Source organism: Lissotriton helveticus, chromosome 7 (genome assembly GCF_964261635.1).
Source record: "Lissotriton helveticus chromosome 7, aLisHel1.1, whole genome shotgun sequence".
Lineage (NCBI taxonomy): Eukaryota > Metazoa > Chordata > Amphibia > Caudata > Salamandridae > Lissotriton > Lissotriton helveticus.
The window spans coordinates 1,656,729,265-1,656,743,119 of NC_136068.1; the positions used below are offsets into that span (position 1 = coordinate 1,656,729,265).

The 13,855-nt window shown below is 43.2% G+C and overlaps 1 protein-coding gene across 2 annotated transcripts in view; it reads right to left on the reverse strand.

Annotated features, from left to right (window-relative positions):
• The window catches only part of LOC144767596 (alpha-tectorin-like), a 295,475-nt gene extending 283,302 nt beyond the window's left edge, over window positions 1–12,173 (reverse strand). For both annotated transcript variants that reach the window (XR_013598275.1, XM_078651005.1), the window contains exon 1: window positions 11,971–12,173. The gene's annotated coding sequence lies outside the window, so the exon portion shown is untranslated. The remainder of the gene's footprint in view (window positions 1–11,970) is intronic.
• Between the last annotated feature and the right edge of the window lie 1,682 nt (window positions 12,174–13,855).

Here is a 13,855-nt window from a genome sequence, read left to right on the forward strand (position 1 = left end):
CTGCCCACTACCGAGCACCTTGAAGATGAAGATGATGGAAGCGCCAGATAAGAAGATGATGGAAGCGCCAGATGAGAAGATGACGGAAACAACCGGAAATACCCACTACAGGAACCCAAAGACTGATAATTTGCACAAATCAAAGACAATCGCTTTCTTCATTGTCTTCCTCCTTTGCCTGCTCCTCATGACTTCCTTCTGGATCTTGGAGGAAAGCACTCCCGCTCATCAGATATTGCTGACCACTGCACAGCCAATCACCATGAAAGAGCACCACTTGATCTCCCTGTCGCCTAAGCTCCGAGAAAGGCGTAAGGAGTTCTGGAACAATTCCTTCGTGCAACTACTGCACCAACACAACCTTGCTGCAAATGCCACGAACTGCTGGATCTGCGGGTTGCTCCCGCATGCCACTGGACACTCCATCCCCTTCATCCCTTCTCCCTTCTCAGTTCACGGCTCCTGCCTCGCCTGGTTGATCCTCTTGCAGGAAAGCCACAAGGACAACACCGCTTCTGGTCAAACAGTGTCACACTTCTACTATGGGTTCTGGATGAACAAAACAGGAAGGACTTCTGCCCCCTTTTGTCCTGTGATTTCAGGTTCAGCCTTCCTTATGAACATCCCTGCCAAAGAACGAGTTGAAATGCAAGTGCTCCACAATCCAGCCAGACCCGCCTTCTCCAACCTGCTGAAACGAACGGCTGCCACTCTGACTGTGGCCCTGTCTGTCATCAATGTCACAGGTCTCGTATGCCTCGAAGGCTAGGGAACACAGCTGGTGGGTCACAGTTCCTGCCGCATCACCAGAACATTGGTCTCAGCTGATCCCCCCTCCTTTGTTGCTTCTCCGAATATGTACTTTGTTTGTGGCATCAAAGCTTACACTTGGCTCCCGAAAGGCTGGAGGGGTACGTGCTACATCGCCTTCATTCTTCGTCCCACGTATGTGGCTCCAGCCTACCATCACCGGCAAAAGCGCGCCGGAGACATTGGACAAGCCGACTCCACCGGAGCAAAGTTCCTGGATGCGGCGAAGGGACTTGTTCCTCTGTGGGGCCCAATGGCAAATAGCCGCGCTATCCGACACCTGACTCAGGCAGTAGAAACAACCATCAACATCACCGCTGGCATCCTCGCCAACAACAAGGCTGAGCTTCAGGCAGTCCGCCTGGTGGCTCTTCAAAACCGTCTTGTTCTAGATGTGGTTCTGGCCGACCGTGGAGGAGCATGCCGCATCATCGGCTCCAGCTGTTGCACCTACGTGCCAGATAACTCACCTTCAGTCTACAAAGCAATCGAACACCTCCACAGACTATCCTCAGAGGTTCACCAAGAGCAGGGAGGATGGTCGCTTGGAAGCTGGTTCTGGGACACTTTAAAGGACTGGGGATGGAGATTGTTTACATTTATACTGATACCAATCATGATACTATGTGGGTGTTGCTTGGGTATTCAATGTTTGCCACCTCTGTGTTCACTCATTCCTAACTGCATGTGCCCTAAGACTTTGGACTTTAAAACTGAGCACATGAGTCCCCTCTATGAGATAGAAATACGTGGCCTTATGGGAATAGATCCGAATTGACAAGCTGGCGAGACATGTTAAAAGGGAGGACTGTGGAATTTTAGTTTGTGTGCTGAACATCATCTGCGCCATCTTGCCCATCTTGCAGACTCACGTATGAACATACACGACAGCCATTCTAGGTATCATGGTCTCCCTGTTCACGATCGATCGTCAGCGCCCTTCCCTGACCCTGCAAGCATCCCCCATGCACCCTGGCTGCCCCCGCTCTCACATGCACAAGTCATGAACCCTCCCCTCCCGCATGACTCTGTCTCTGGGAATCACACCCCGCGCCTGACCAACACCTCCTTTCCTTTCATGAATACCCCTCCTTTGATGACCCCTTCCTCTGAGCCTGATTGTCTGCACGGGCCGCTGGTCATCCCTCAGCCTGAGGATACAGTTTATTGCCCACTACTGTATGCACTCGCCCCTCTTCAAAGGAGCTACTATTGATCATGACCTCCCCACCCCCTGAGATTCGATCAGGTGCACACATTCCAAAGGAATCGGCAGAACACTCAGCTGCGTGACAGCCCCCTCCTATTGTATGGAGGGTAAGGGCATCTACTGTAGCCACGTGTTGGAATGGGCCGGAACTGGGGGGGGGTACCGGGGATGTCATCTTCATACTTCACAATGTCATTATTGTAATAAAGAGCGTTCACATGTCTTAAGCCAGTGTATAAAAGACCAGGTCTCAGAGAGGCTAGAGAGAGCACCTCGAGACGATACCTCGTTGTCCGATCTGACGTGTTCTACTCCGTCGGAATAAAACTTGTTTCCTGTCTTCCTGTCTCCAGCGCCTGCCTCTTTATTTGACAACTTCGTATGGTATTAGAGGCGTTTAACGCCGGGCAAAATTACTTAAGAAACATCGACTAAATCGCCTGACCATTTTGTATTGATCTTCATCAGGTCCTGTAGCCGGCCGGTGCTCTATGGCGGTCGACCCCAACTTTGACTCTGTCCCAGTTAAGCGAGACATGAGGTAACCATTTTAGCGCTACTTGCTCCTATGCTCTTTACTGCGTTTATTCCTATAAAATTAAATATGTCAACTTCTATAGATTGGATTTATGTTGTTTTGGTCTTACTTTGCTTATAATATAATAATCCGTTTTAATAAACTTGTGTGGAGTCTTTTTGTGTGGCATCCATTGTGTTACAGTGTGAGAGTGTGAACAATTAATTTACACATTGCCTCTTTAGATAAGCCTGACAGATCTGTGCCAAGCTGATCGATCTGGCCTGGGTGCATACTACAGCCAAACAGGAAACCCCTTTCTAACAGAGGCAATCAGTGATGCCCCACCTCATATTGAGGAAAAGGGCCTCAAGCCACTTTCTGGGGCATTTATTGGTCCAGTAGCTCTAGCCAAGGGTTCATAGACTATGCTTTGGCACTTGATGGCTAGGGCTCAATTACCCACCTGTGTAGCCCAGGAAAATCTAGATGTGACTCCTTCCTGCACTTTTTCAGCTGGTACTGATCAGGGATTCAACTGATTTTCCTTTGAGTAAGGTGCAGTCTTTTCTTGGTGTTTATCCTTTTGAGTGCAGCTGGTGTAGTTTTCCAGTGTGCAGGCCATCTGTGGTGCAGTCCAAGGGTCCAGCAAGGAAGTCCTTCTTTTTCTGATGTTCCAGTCAGTGATTTGAAGAGTTTAGGCAGCTCTGTCATATTTATCCTCTATTGTTGGCCTTCAGAAGAGGGGGCACCTTAGTCAGAAGGGGTAATGCTACCTGACCCTACTATGACCACTTCTTGTGAAGTGTGGAACATATTTAACCTATAATGCACTGTTATCCCCAATATTAAAAGGCTAAAATCTCCTCCTTGGTGTGTGTGTCTGTGTAACCTGGCCCAAAGGCATGGCTAACAGCTAACTATACTCTCCCTCCAGCCCCTTTGCGCATCTAATTAGGGGGCCTTCTATCTGACTGGGAATCAAGAAAGTGGGGCAGGCCTGGCTCCTAGGACATCTGTTCTCCTGCATTTGAAGTCCTGGTTATCTCACCAGCCTTCTACCTCTCCCTGGCTTCTCTAGGAATCAAATCTCCTCACACCAAATACCAGTAATGTTTCAGTGTCAGACTCTTTGCACCTACTCAGGGACCAGTTTGGTTGAGGCTATCAAAAGCCGACCAATCAGAAGAGACTGCTACAGGGCTGCTTTTGATAGCTTCTGAATAGTAAGGTCTAAAACGACTTTCTTGAAACTTGTATATAATTATGACCTTGGCAAGTTGTTGGATCTATTGTAACCATTATACTGGCACTTTGAGTTTTATGTCTACCTAGCTCCAATCAAAAGTTAGACTTTATTAAGTTTAATAAACGTCTTCCAATGTTTGTCTATGGAGCTAATAGCACTATAATAGGTAACAATGATTGTGGCTGTTTTTCCCTACCAGGGCACATAAAAAATATTTGCTTTTTTATAACAAAGCACCCTGACCTTGGTGCACCTAGGACCGACCTTAGAGGTGACCTATCCATAATAAAAAGGTAGTCTTGGACTTTGAAAGTACTTTTAATTACCAAGTCAAATTTGAGCATAGTTTTATTTTAAAACCAGCCTTCAAGGCAGATCTAGCTATAAAATGACATTGGATACCACAGCAGTGCACACTGAAGTGCCTTACATCAACAGGGGTCTCCAAACCTCTATGTCTTAGCATGTACTAGGGACTTAGAGGTATATTGTCTTTGCCAATTAGAATTACACAAATTGCAATATATCTTTTGAGGATACTACACTGGACTGGGGCCTGGTTAGTATATTCCAGGACACGTTCAGAGTCAATAACCACCAGCTTCAGTCAGAAAATGGTGGTAACCAGGGCAAAAAGATGACATTCCCACACTTAGTAATGCCCCATACTGGCAGCCTCTTCAGTCATATGCATTTACAACAATGCCTACTGGCAAAGCGTAGACCTCTCCTTTACAATCACCTATACCAAATTGGCCCCTCCTGGCCCATGTGGTTGCTGCTGGGGCTCACACAAGTCTTGGTGCTTTTTTTCTGGGCAGTCACTTTTAAGGTGGACCCCTTGGGCATTTGGGGTCTCTGCAATGAGGTAAGACAGAGTTGGCGCTCATCGTACAGCACTCAATACATGCTTAGTCCACAGTGGCCTTCTCCTGGTATAATGCAACAACCTGATCTCTGCAGAGAAGTCTCCTCACACCTCACACCTTGCACCAAGAGTCCTCTCACTCTGGCTCCCCACTGACCCTTGCTGCCCCCAAAGTGTTCCTCTGCCTCACAGGGTACACTGGTCCTAGAAAACAGGCTGGTGCTCCAGGCTCCAGGTCAGATGGTCTAGGTTTCCCTAGGTGATGTTTCCTCACCCAGCAGTTCTTGCCCCCCAGTCCTGGTCACAGGCAGAAGTTTTGGAGAGTTTCCTCTTCTCACACAGTTGGTCTGGCTGCCTGGTAGATAGCAATTTTGGGGGTCTTTTAGTCTTTTTCCAGACACCAAATGTGATTTAGGGTTGTTGATGTTTTATGTTGGAGTTCTGCTTCTTTTGAAGGGTACACTATTCTCCCTCTTGAAATGTTGTTTGTCAAAGCAGAAGACAGTCTAAAGATGGTAGTCCCAGAACACACGCAATGACAAAACTAGAGTTAACACATGGATGTCAGTCAGAGTGCATCAAATGTTAATCCAGGGCCCCCAGCCCTCCTCATTATGATTCCATTATCTGCCCATCTCATTCCTTTCATTGAGATCTTTCTCTGAATCAAATAACACTCTTTTGAAGTGTCCATGGGGAGTTTCTCTCTATCTACCTTCAGTGTATCTCACTAAGTTCATAGGAATGCAACAATATACAAACCTTTTCTGGGGGGAATTCTCCTACTGCACATGTCTTCACCAGGTAAAACGTGGCTTCCCAAAGTGGAACCCAGGGTCCTCCATATAATGTACCATTGAAGGCACACTTGCACTCTGTTTAAACACACAGTGCCCATACTGCCCAGTACTGTCTCCTTCATGTTTGAGCCACCCCTGGTGCAAAGACATCCAGCACACACAATCACTCTGTGCGCACTGCTCAGTACTGTATCCTTTTTGTAATATGCCATGGTGTTACTATATACAGGCACACATTGTATGCACACACACTGACCATGCATGCACTGAACACAACTTCACCCTTCATACATTGCACGTCTTGTAAGCCTACAGACACCCAGCACATGATTTCATTGCACAACACTGCATCTCTTGTGTAATGTATTCCTTGCAGGCATACATACACTCATTATATGCACAACCCATTCATATACTGCACAGCACTCCTGTATCCATGTACTGCACCCTTCAATGGCACACATGCATACATTGCGGAATCATCACTCTTCACAAAACTCTACACCTAACTCATTTAGTCCAAGGGTGAGTTAAGCACATAGCAGCTGAATGGTTAACAAGCATTTGCAATGCAATCAGCCTCCCTTTTGGTTCTTTATATGTATTTAGCTATGAGGCACATTAGCCTAGGTGCTGAAACTTCTTTAACATGGAGGGAAAGTAAGCATCAAACTGAGGAACATGCCAGGTGTGGGAACACATATGGTTTGAGATCTTGGTGACTCACTATGAGTAAGCAACAAGTGAGTCAATATTCAATGCAGTTTTGCCCCTTTACAAAACCAAATTTGAGTTCAGATTACTACATAACATTAGATCACAGCAAGGGTGTCAAGATCCATTGTTTAAGTATTCTCTGACATTGGAAACCGCTTTTGCTTTCAGTTGGGGAGGGATACAAGGGTCAAATAGGTCCATCTCTGATAGATTCTACATCTTTGGAATGAGTAGACTTTAAACAGGAGTGACTTTGTTAACTCAGAGGTTGGTCACTGGAACTTTTGAGTCATAACCCATTGAGACAGTGACATTTGCTTCTGTGTGCCATTATTAGTGTTTCAGCTTAAGAAGCTTGTCTGCCAATAAGAACATGGGATGTAGCCAGCCTGTTGTAAATGTAATTCCCAACACAGGCAATGATGTTTGTGCAATAACATTTTAGTTTTATCTGATCAGTGCAGGCAGATTTCAAAGCAATTGCATCTTAACACCACTTGTGTTCTTGAAAGCTTGCGGCAAATGGAGAATACGGCTAGGTAGGATCAGCAATGCAGAAACGGTGGGCATCTTGACTGGCAGCAATATCGATCTACTGAACAATCATGGCTGAAAAAGGGTAAACTGGAAGGAGACAAGCATTTGCAATGCAATCAGTTTCGCATTTACAAGCATTTGAGCTATTGGCATTATAAATGACAATGCCTTTTATTTATGAGTATTTTTGAAAAAAGATAAATAAGAGGCAATGTTATTTACAATGCCAATAGCTTAAACTCTCGTAAATGCGAAACCTATTGTATTGCAAATGCATTTAGCAACCGTGGTATAAAGATGTTTAAAAAAACAACAGGAGAGAGCATGCCCTGCCTGCAACAGCAGGCAGGAGAAAGGTATTTGAGAAAATAGTGCCCGGAGTGAAAATTGCCATTGGTGTGCACTGGAGCGAAGCAGGCCACCTTAGTGCTGTTTCCAAAGTCTCTTCATCCATCTGACCCTGTGAAATATCCATTAGGATGGTGCTGCAGGTGTACCAGCCAGACTCTCTACTATCTGTATGCGGGGCTGGAAGTGGAAGTATGCGTAAGGTTGCCTGTATTAGGCTGGTTGAAATGCATGTGATGCTCCTAAGGTACGTACTGGCACTGGTTCTAAAACCAGTATGCTCAATTAGCAGTGAAAGATTTAGAAAGATGGATGGCAATCAGATGCCTAGGGTGCAGGCAACAAATCTGTCTTTCAAACTTATCATGCCTTGTGAGCAGTGACACCTGAAGTAGTGCTTCCAAGCAAGTAAGGTGACATTAAAATGATGCAGTATTCAGGAAAGCTTATTTAATTATTGTATTAAAAATCAGTACCAGAAAAAACATCAAAAGCAATAAAAAGAAATAAACATCAATCGTAGCAGAAAACAGAGGTCACTTGCTTCAAAAAGTGCAATTGTGTGTAAATGCTCGAAGGGGGGGGGCATAATTAATTTAATGTAATTGAAACAAAACAAAGTACCACAAGAATTGCAGTCGGGATGGTCAATTGGAGGCAAGATGGGTCATTTTAAAAGCACTCAAATGTGTAGGTGCTACAGAAGCACATAGCTTCAAAATAAGTCTGTCAAACCAAGGTTTGTAGACTTCGGGGCAACTCTTCTGCATTGCGATTTAAGATAATTTACAAGCATCCACGAGTAGAGACACCAGGGTATCCAAGGGCATTTTATAGAATCCAACAGATGCCGCTAACACCTTAGGTACGTAAGGCACCCTGCTCCCTGAACAAGACTAGATATTCACTGGTCCACTGTTATTCAAACAACTGGCTACCCAGATGTGCAAACGATAAAGTTCCTTGCAGAATGCAGTTTCTTTTTTTTTTAAGTTCCAGTTTATTGGAAAACAAACAGAACAGAAATGAAGAAACAGTTAAAATGATAAAACTATACATGTTATACGATAAAAATAAAAACTGATAAAAGTATTACAGAATGTATAAGAACAAAGAAGAAATTCAATTAAATTATAAGAATAGAAATAACATCGTAAACATAACAATACCTGAAAATGAGTAAATTATACAATATATCAATCAAAAGACAATTGGTAATCAGCCAGAGAAATGGTAAAAGGCAATGGGGGAACTCAAGGTGGTTTCTGTACTTCATCTGATCTAGTCTTAGAAGTAGTGGTTGAGGAAGCAACTAAAGATAAATATTGGGCTAGGGGGAGCCAGAAGAGATCTCTTTTGATTGCCAGGGAAATGGGAGAAACATAATTAGTATCTAGCCGATTATGGAAACAAACCGCATTCCACCAAGAGCGAAAAGTGACATTGTTAGCCTTTTTCCAATTGGAGGTGATGAGATGAAAGGCAAAAGCTAACAAAAGGTCTAGGAGCTTATATTATTGTGAAGATTGAGGCCAGAGAGGAATTAGAGTACCCAGGAAGATGTGAGTAACGGAGAAAGGAATTTGGACTTTAAACATTTTCTCAATTTGGGAGAAAACAAGTTTCCAAAACTGGAGTATAGGAGGGCATTCAAATAGCATACGTTTTAAATCAGTAGTAGAGGCCGAGCAAGACCAACAAGTAGACGGAGTGTCCGATAAAATAGTCGACAGAATCAATGGAGTAAATAAAATCTGATTATAAATCAAAAAAAAGGATTGGCGTGGTATTGGCGGCTCTAGAGGTCTTATGAATCTTTGACTAAATCTTGTCCCAAAGAGGAACAGTCCAATCCTGAGAAGGATCTTCTTCCCATGCTATCTCAATTTTAGTTTTTGGTCTATCTAAGGAAAGTTGAAAGGATTTATAGAGAAAAGTAGCAGAGAGAGAGTGATCCAATGCAGAGGATACAGTTTGAGATATAGTGGGGTTATCATTAGTAATGGGTATGGATTGAACAAGAATGGGACAAAGAAAATTATACTGTGAACGAGAAGACAAAGAAAAGGAAAATTGAGATTGGAGATCAGAGAACGGAAGAGGTTGATTACTAGAAAGAAGTTGAGAAATCAATCACAGGCCTTTGGAATACCAAGACTTTCAGTATATGGAACGATTATGGATTCAGAGATGTTTATTATGCCAAATAGGCTGTAGATGAGTGGAATTATCAGAGGGATCAGAGGAGGACATAAAAGCGATAAGGAGAGTATGAGAGTGGGAAATAACAGAGTTGCGAAGAGAAGTCATATTAGATGTAAAGGAAAGGATTTCTCGGAACTTAAAGGGAGTAAGTAATCAAGATTCTATTTTAGCCAGAGAGGAGGTTAAAAGATAAGATCAGTAGAAATCTAACGGGCAGCTTGTTTCAAGGAGAAAGCGCGATGGTAAGTTTTAAAATCAGGGAGTCGAAGTCCACCATTAGATTTATCCTTCTTCAGAGTGGCGAGAGCTATACGAGAACGTTTGCCTTTCCACAGGAATTTAAGTAGGGTAGAATTGATCCTCCTAAAATAGTAATGAGGAATATGAATAGGAATCATGGAGATAGTATATAATGTAAGTGGTGATAACATAATTTTAATTGAATCGAGACGGCCCCAACAAGATAGAAATAGAGGGTTCCATTGGGTAATGGCAGCATTCCATTTTTTGGTTATATAATCGAAGTATATTTAAAGAGTGTCAGACAAGAGAGGTGCGAACCAAATTCCCAAGTATTTGATCTTAGACGGTTGCCAAGAAAAACCAGAATGGTCAAAGAGATGTTTTTGGGATAAGGGATTTAAAGGTAGAATTTCACACTTGTCAACGTTAAGACGATATGCAGAAACTTTAGAGAAGGAAGAAACCTATTGAAGGAAGATAGGAAGAGAGGATGGAGGATCAGAACAGTATGAAAGAATATCGTCAGCGTAAACTGAAAGCTTAACTTGTTGGGAACCGAAATGGAAACCAGAGATATTATCGTCTTGTCGATTCTTGGTGTGAAAGGGTTCTAGAGCTAAAACAAATAATAAAGTGGACAGTGGACAACCTTGTCTGACACGTCTGTGCAATGAAAAATAATCTGAAACCATACCATTAACAAATATTGACGCCTGAGGACCAGAATAAAGTAAGGAGAATAAAGTTAGGCGGGAAACCTGCCCATTTGAGAGCATTGAACATAAAATCCCAGCTAATCCTATCGAATGCTTTCTCCGTATCCAAAGAGATAGCGGCCAGAGGATGATTTAGTGAAGAAGCTTTACTTCAAACATTAAAAAAGACACGTGAATTATCAGAAGAAAGTCTTCTATTAACAAAACCTGATTGTTCAGGGCCAAGTAAGTCAGGTAAAAGTGGATCCATCCCAAGAGCCAAAATCTTGGCAAAAATCTTATAGTCAGTATTTACCAAACGAAATAGGACAATAATTCTTGCATAAAGAATGATCTTTATCTTCTTTAGAGATTAAACAAATCAAGGCTTCTTGAAACGTACCACGTGAAGAACCTAAGTCAAGAAAGGATTGAAATAAAAGTAAAATATTTGGTAAGAGAAGTGAAGCGAAATGATTGTAAAATTCAATGGTAAATCCATCAGGACCAGGTGCTTTTCCAGGACGTAAAACCGAAACCGCATGAGAGATTTCTGCAAGCGAGATGTCAGATTCCAAGAGCCCAAAAACAACATGTTTGGAAGGAGGTGAGGGTATAGATTGAAAATAGGAAAGAAGATCATTGAGACTCGAGTAGTTTCAGGAGTATAGAGATTTTTGTAGAAAGCGACAACCTTATTTAGAATATCCCTGTCTTTAAATAAAGAAACACCAGTAGGATCTTGAATAGATTCGATTTTCGTTCGTTCTTTTCATACTTTCAGGTAATTGGCTAGTAGTTTTCCCATTTCATTCTTACCTCTGACTCAGTATTAATGATTGACAATGATTGACAACTGTCTTGCTTTATTGGTGGTTTAATAGAGTTAGTGGCCCATTAGGCACAGTGGCGGCCGGAAACTGCATGGACTAGTTCTCCTTGATTAAAGCAGTCGAAATTTCCAGGGGAAATTAGAAGGAAGAATGGTAAAATATTTACAGATATTAATATAATATATATAATTACAGATTCCACTGGTAAGTGCTCATTACTCACGGAAGCTTCAGGGGTTTAGTCTGTAGTATCTGTTATTTCAGGAGGTCTTTGGTCACAGGAAGCCCCAGGGTAAAGACGATTTCCTCAGGCCACGGGGTAATGAGGCCGTTGGCAAAATACTCTGTATGTATTTGACCATAAACTGTCATCACTGCCTTTTATTTTTTAGAACAAACCCTCATAACGCCAGCGGTAGTAAATGGTAAAGTAAACATGCTATAAGTCACTCAGACTGCTTTTGTTTAAATAACCATTTCACGTGCCTAGAGGAGATTCCTTGCACGGCCAAGGCTATGAAAGATGCCTGCTGTTTTACTTTTAGACCCGTTAATCTTGGGGTGGCTGGATGTCGTCCGTCATGCACTGGAGAGAAAGCCTGGGTAAGGGTGTAAAATGAGACATTTGGAGTGGTTTATCTGCATGTTGATGGTACAAGGTCTAGGTAGAGATGCAGGCAGAGAAAGGCTGCAGTAAGCACGTCCCTTTGGAACGCACCCACAGTACATTTGGAAGAGGGCACTGAATCACATAATACACCGGTTCTATTTTGAGCTTTTAAATAGTGTCGCTGTTGTTGAGTAATAACATCGAAATGTAGCACCACGGAAATTCAAGCAGAAATAAACGTAGAGCCAAGTGCTGATTTTTAAAGGCCAAGTGAGACATTTCCATAACTGTGCAGAAGAAGCACAAACATATCCGAGGCGATTCTTACCTGACTAGCTTTGTTTAATGCTCCATCTTGTGTACCTCTGTACCTCGCGCCTTCATGCCACCAGTGAGGTCCAGCCGAGAGGGGCTGCCTGCTGAAACCCTATGACTTTGTGTGGTGGCTGTTAAGGGGCTCAGCTGTCAGAAAGTTCCAGATAACTTCAAACATTTAAAAAACAAACCCGAGCTCTTGTGCACTCCCTCCACTCGGTTGTTGATCAGTTCTTTCTCTGGGCAGCTTGTTTTGAGATGTTGTCGGCGGGCGGGGAACGTGAAAAATGCACAGGAGCTTCTGTTTAGAGGCTGCTGGACGACGCATGCGTAATATAGTCGGCTGGACAGGCCAGGCAAAATAAAGTACATGACTCAGCCAGCCAATCCGATGAGAAAACAAGCATTTCTAAATGCAATAGGACTCGTATTACGCAAGCACTATTGCATTATAAAAGAAAAGTTGCAGACTGCGGGAGGGAAGGGGGGCAGAGGAACAAATGAGTTTGTAAAGTAAAGGGGCCGATAGCCATGGAAGGATTAAAATAACGACATGGCCATGAGGAGGAGGGACAAACAAGCCATAAAAAAACAGAATAGAGCATTTAAGATTAAAGCGAATGAAAAACATGGATGGAAAGTGGGTGGAGCTTCCACCCACTATACTGTATACTGCAGGTTTCGTAAATCAAACAGTGCATTGCACTGCAACGCTAAGTGAAACCTAAAAAAACAATAATATGATGTAGCCATGTCTGACTTTGAAACGAATAGCTCTTGAGGCTACTTTCTATGTATTCAGCTACAGGTGGATCTCTAAAACAGTGAAGTACCTGGAGAAAATAAGGGGTGTCCAATTGTATATGTCCCAAAAATGCTGTAGTTGTTATATCTTTTTTGTAAAAACACTGGCTATGATGCCTGGTATGCTGTGTATCAGGCACTGCAAACGTGCCCTAACGCAGCCTACGAGCACCCTATTGTACCCAAAACATGAGCACTACCATCAAAAGATAGAAGCATGCTATGTTGGAGAATTAACCATTGTCTGTATTGTTTATCATTATTCATGCACATACACCAATGAAGGGTGCAGACAGCTGCTTCAAAAAAGTGGAGGCTCCTAATTAGTTCAATTAGGCGAAACTCTGCATGTAATCCTTTTCCACTCTCAGTAGTATAAATGTGACAAATAGCAGAAGTAAGTTTAACAGTTGTACACACTTCCGTGAGCTCGCCTGCCAACCAGCTGCTAATTTCAGGCAGGCAGACAGTGAAGTGCAGGGTTATGCAGGGGTTGGGCTCACCATGTTAGCTATCGATAATGCTACTCCCTCTGTCTCGTGCTAAAGCACACCCAGGGCTCTTTCAAGCTTCTGAAGTCCACTGTCCAATAAGAGTGCTTGACCCCAGGAATTCTCCCCCCACTCCACATTTTATGTTTGAAGCAATGGGCATGCGGCTAGAGACCACAGCTCCGCTCCATCTGAATGTCAAACAACTCACAATTCAACACTCTTTTTGCATGGCGCGTTTGGAAAATAATTAGTCACTGATAGCATATTAAAAAAACAAGGACATTCAATAAAACAGAAAACACTGCACTCCTTCCTTAAATGAAAATCGTAAACACATCACTGGCGTACATGGAGGAAAATGGTAAATCATGCCAGCCCTTCAGTTTTACTCTGTACCTTCTTTAACCATCGCTGTCTATGCCAAGGTAATGCTTGTTGGAAATGGGATCCCCGGCTGGCCAGGGCTTTCACCAAAGTCAGTCAGAGACCACCACACCCAAGTCAGGGCAAGGGAGTTACACGCCAAGATAACCCCTACTCACCCTCTAGGTAACGTGGCGCGAGCAGCAAGGCTAAACTTGGAGGCGATGTAAGTTAAGT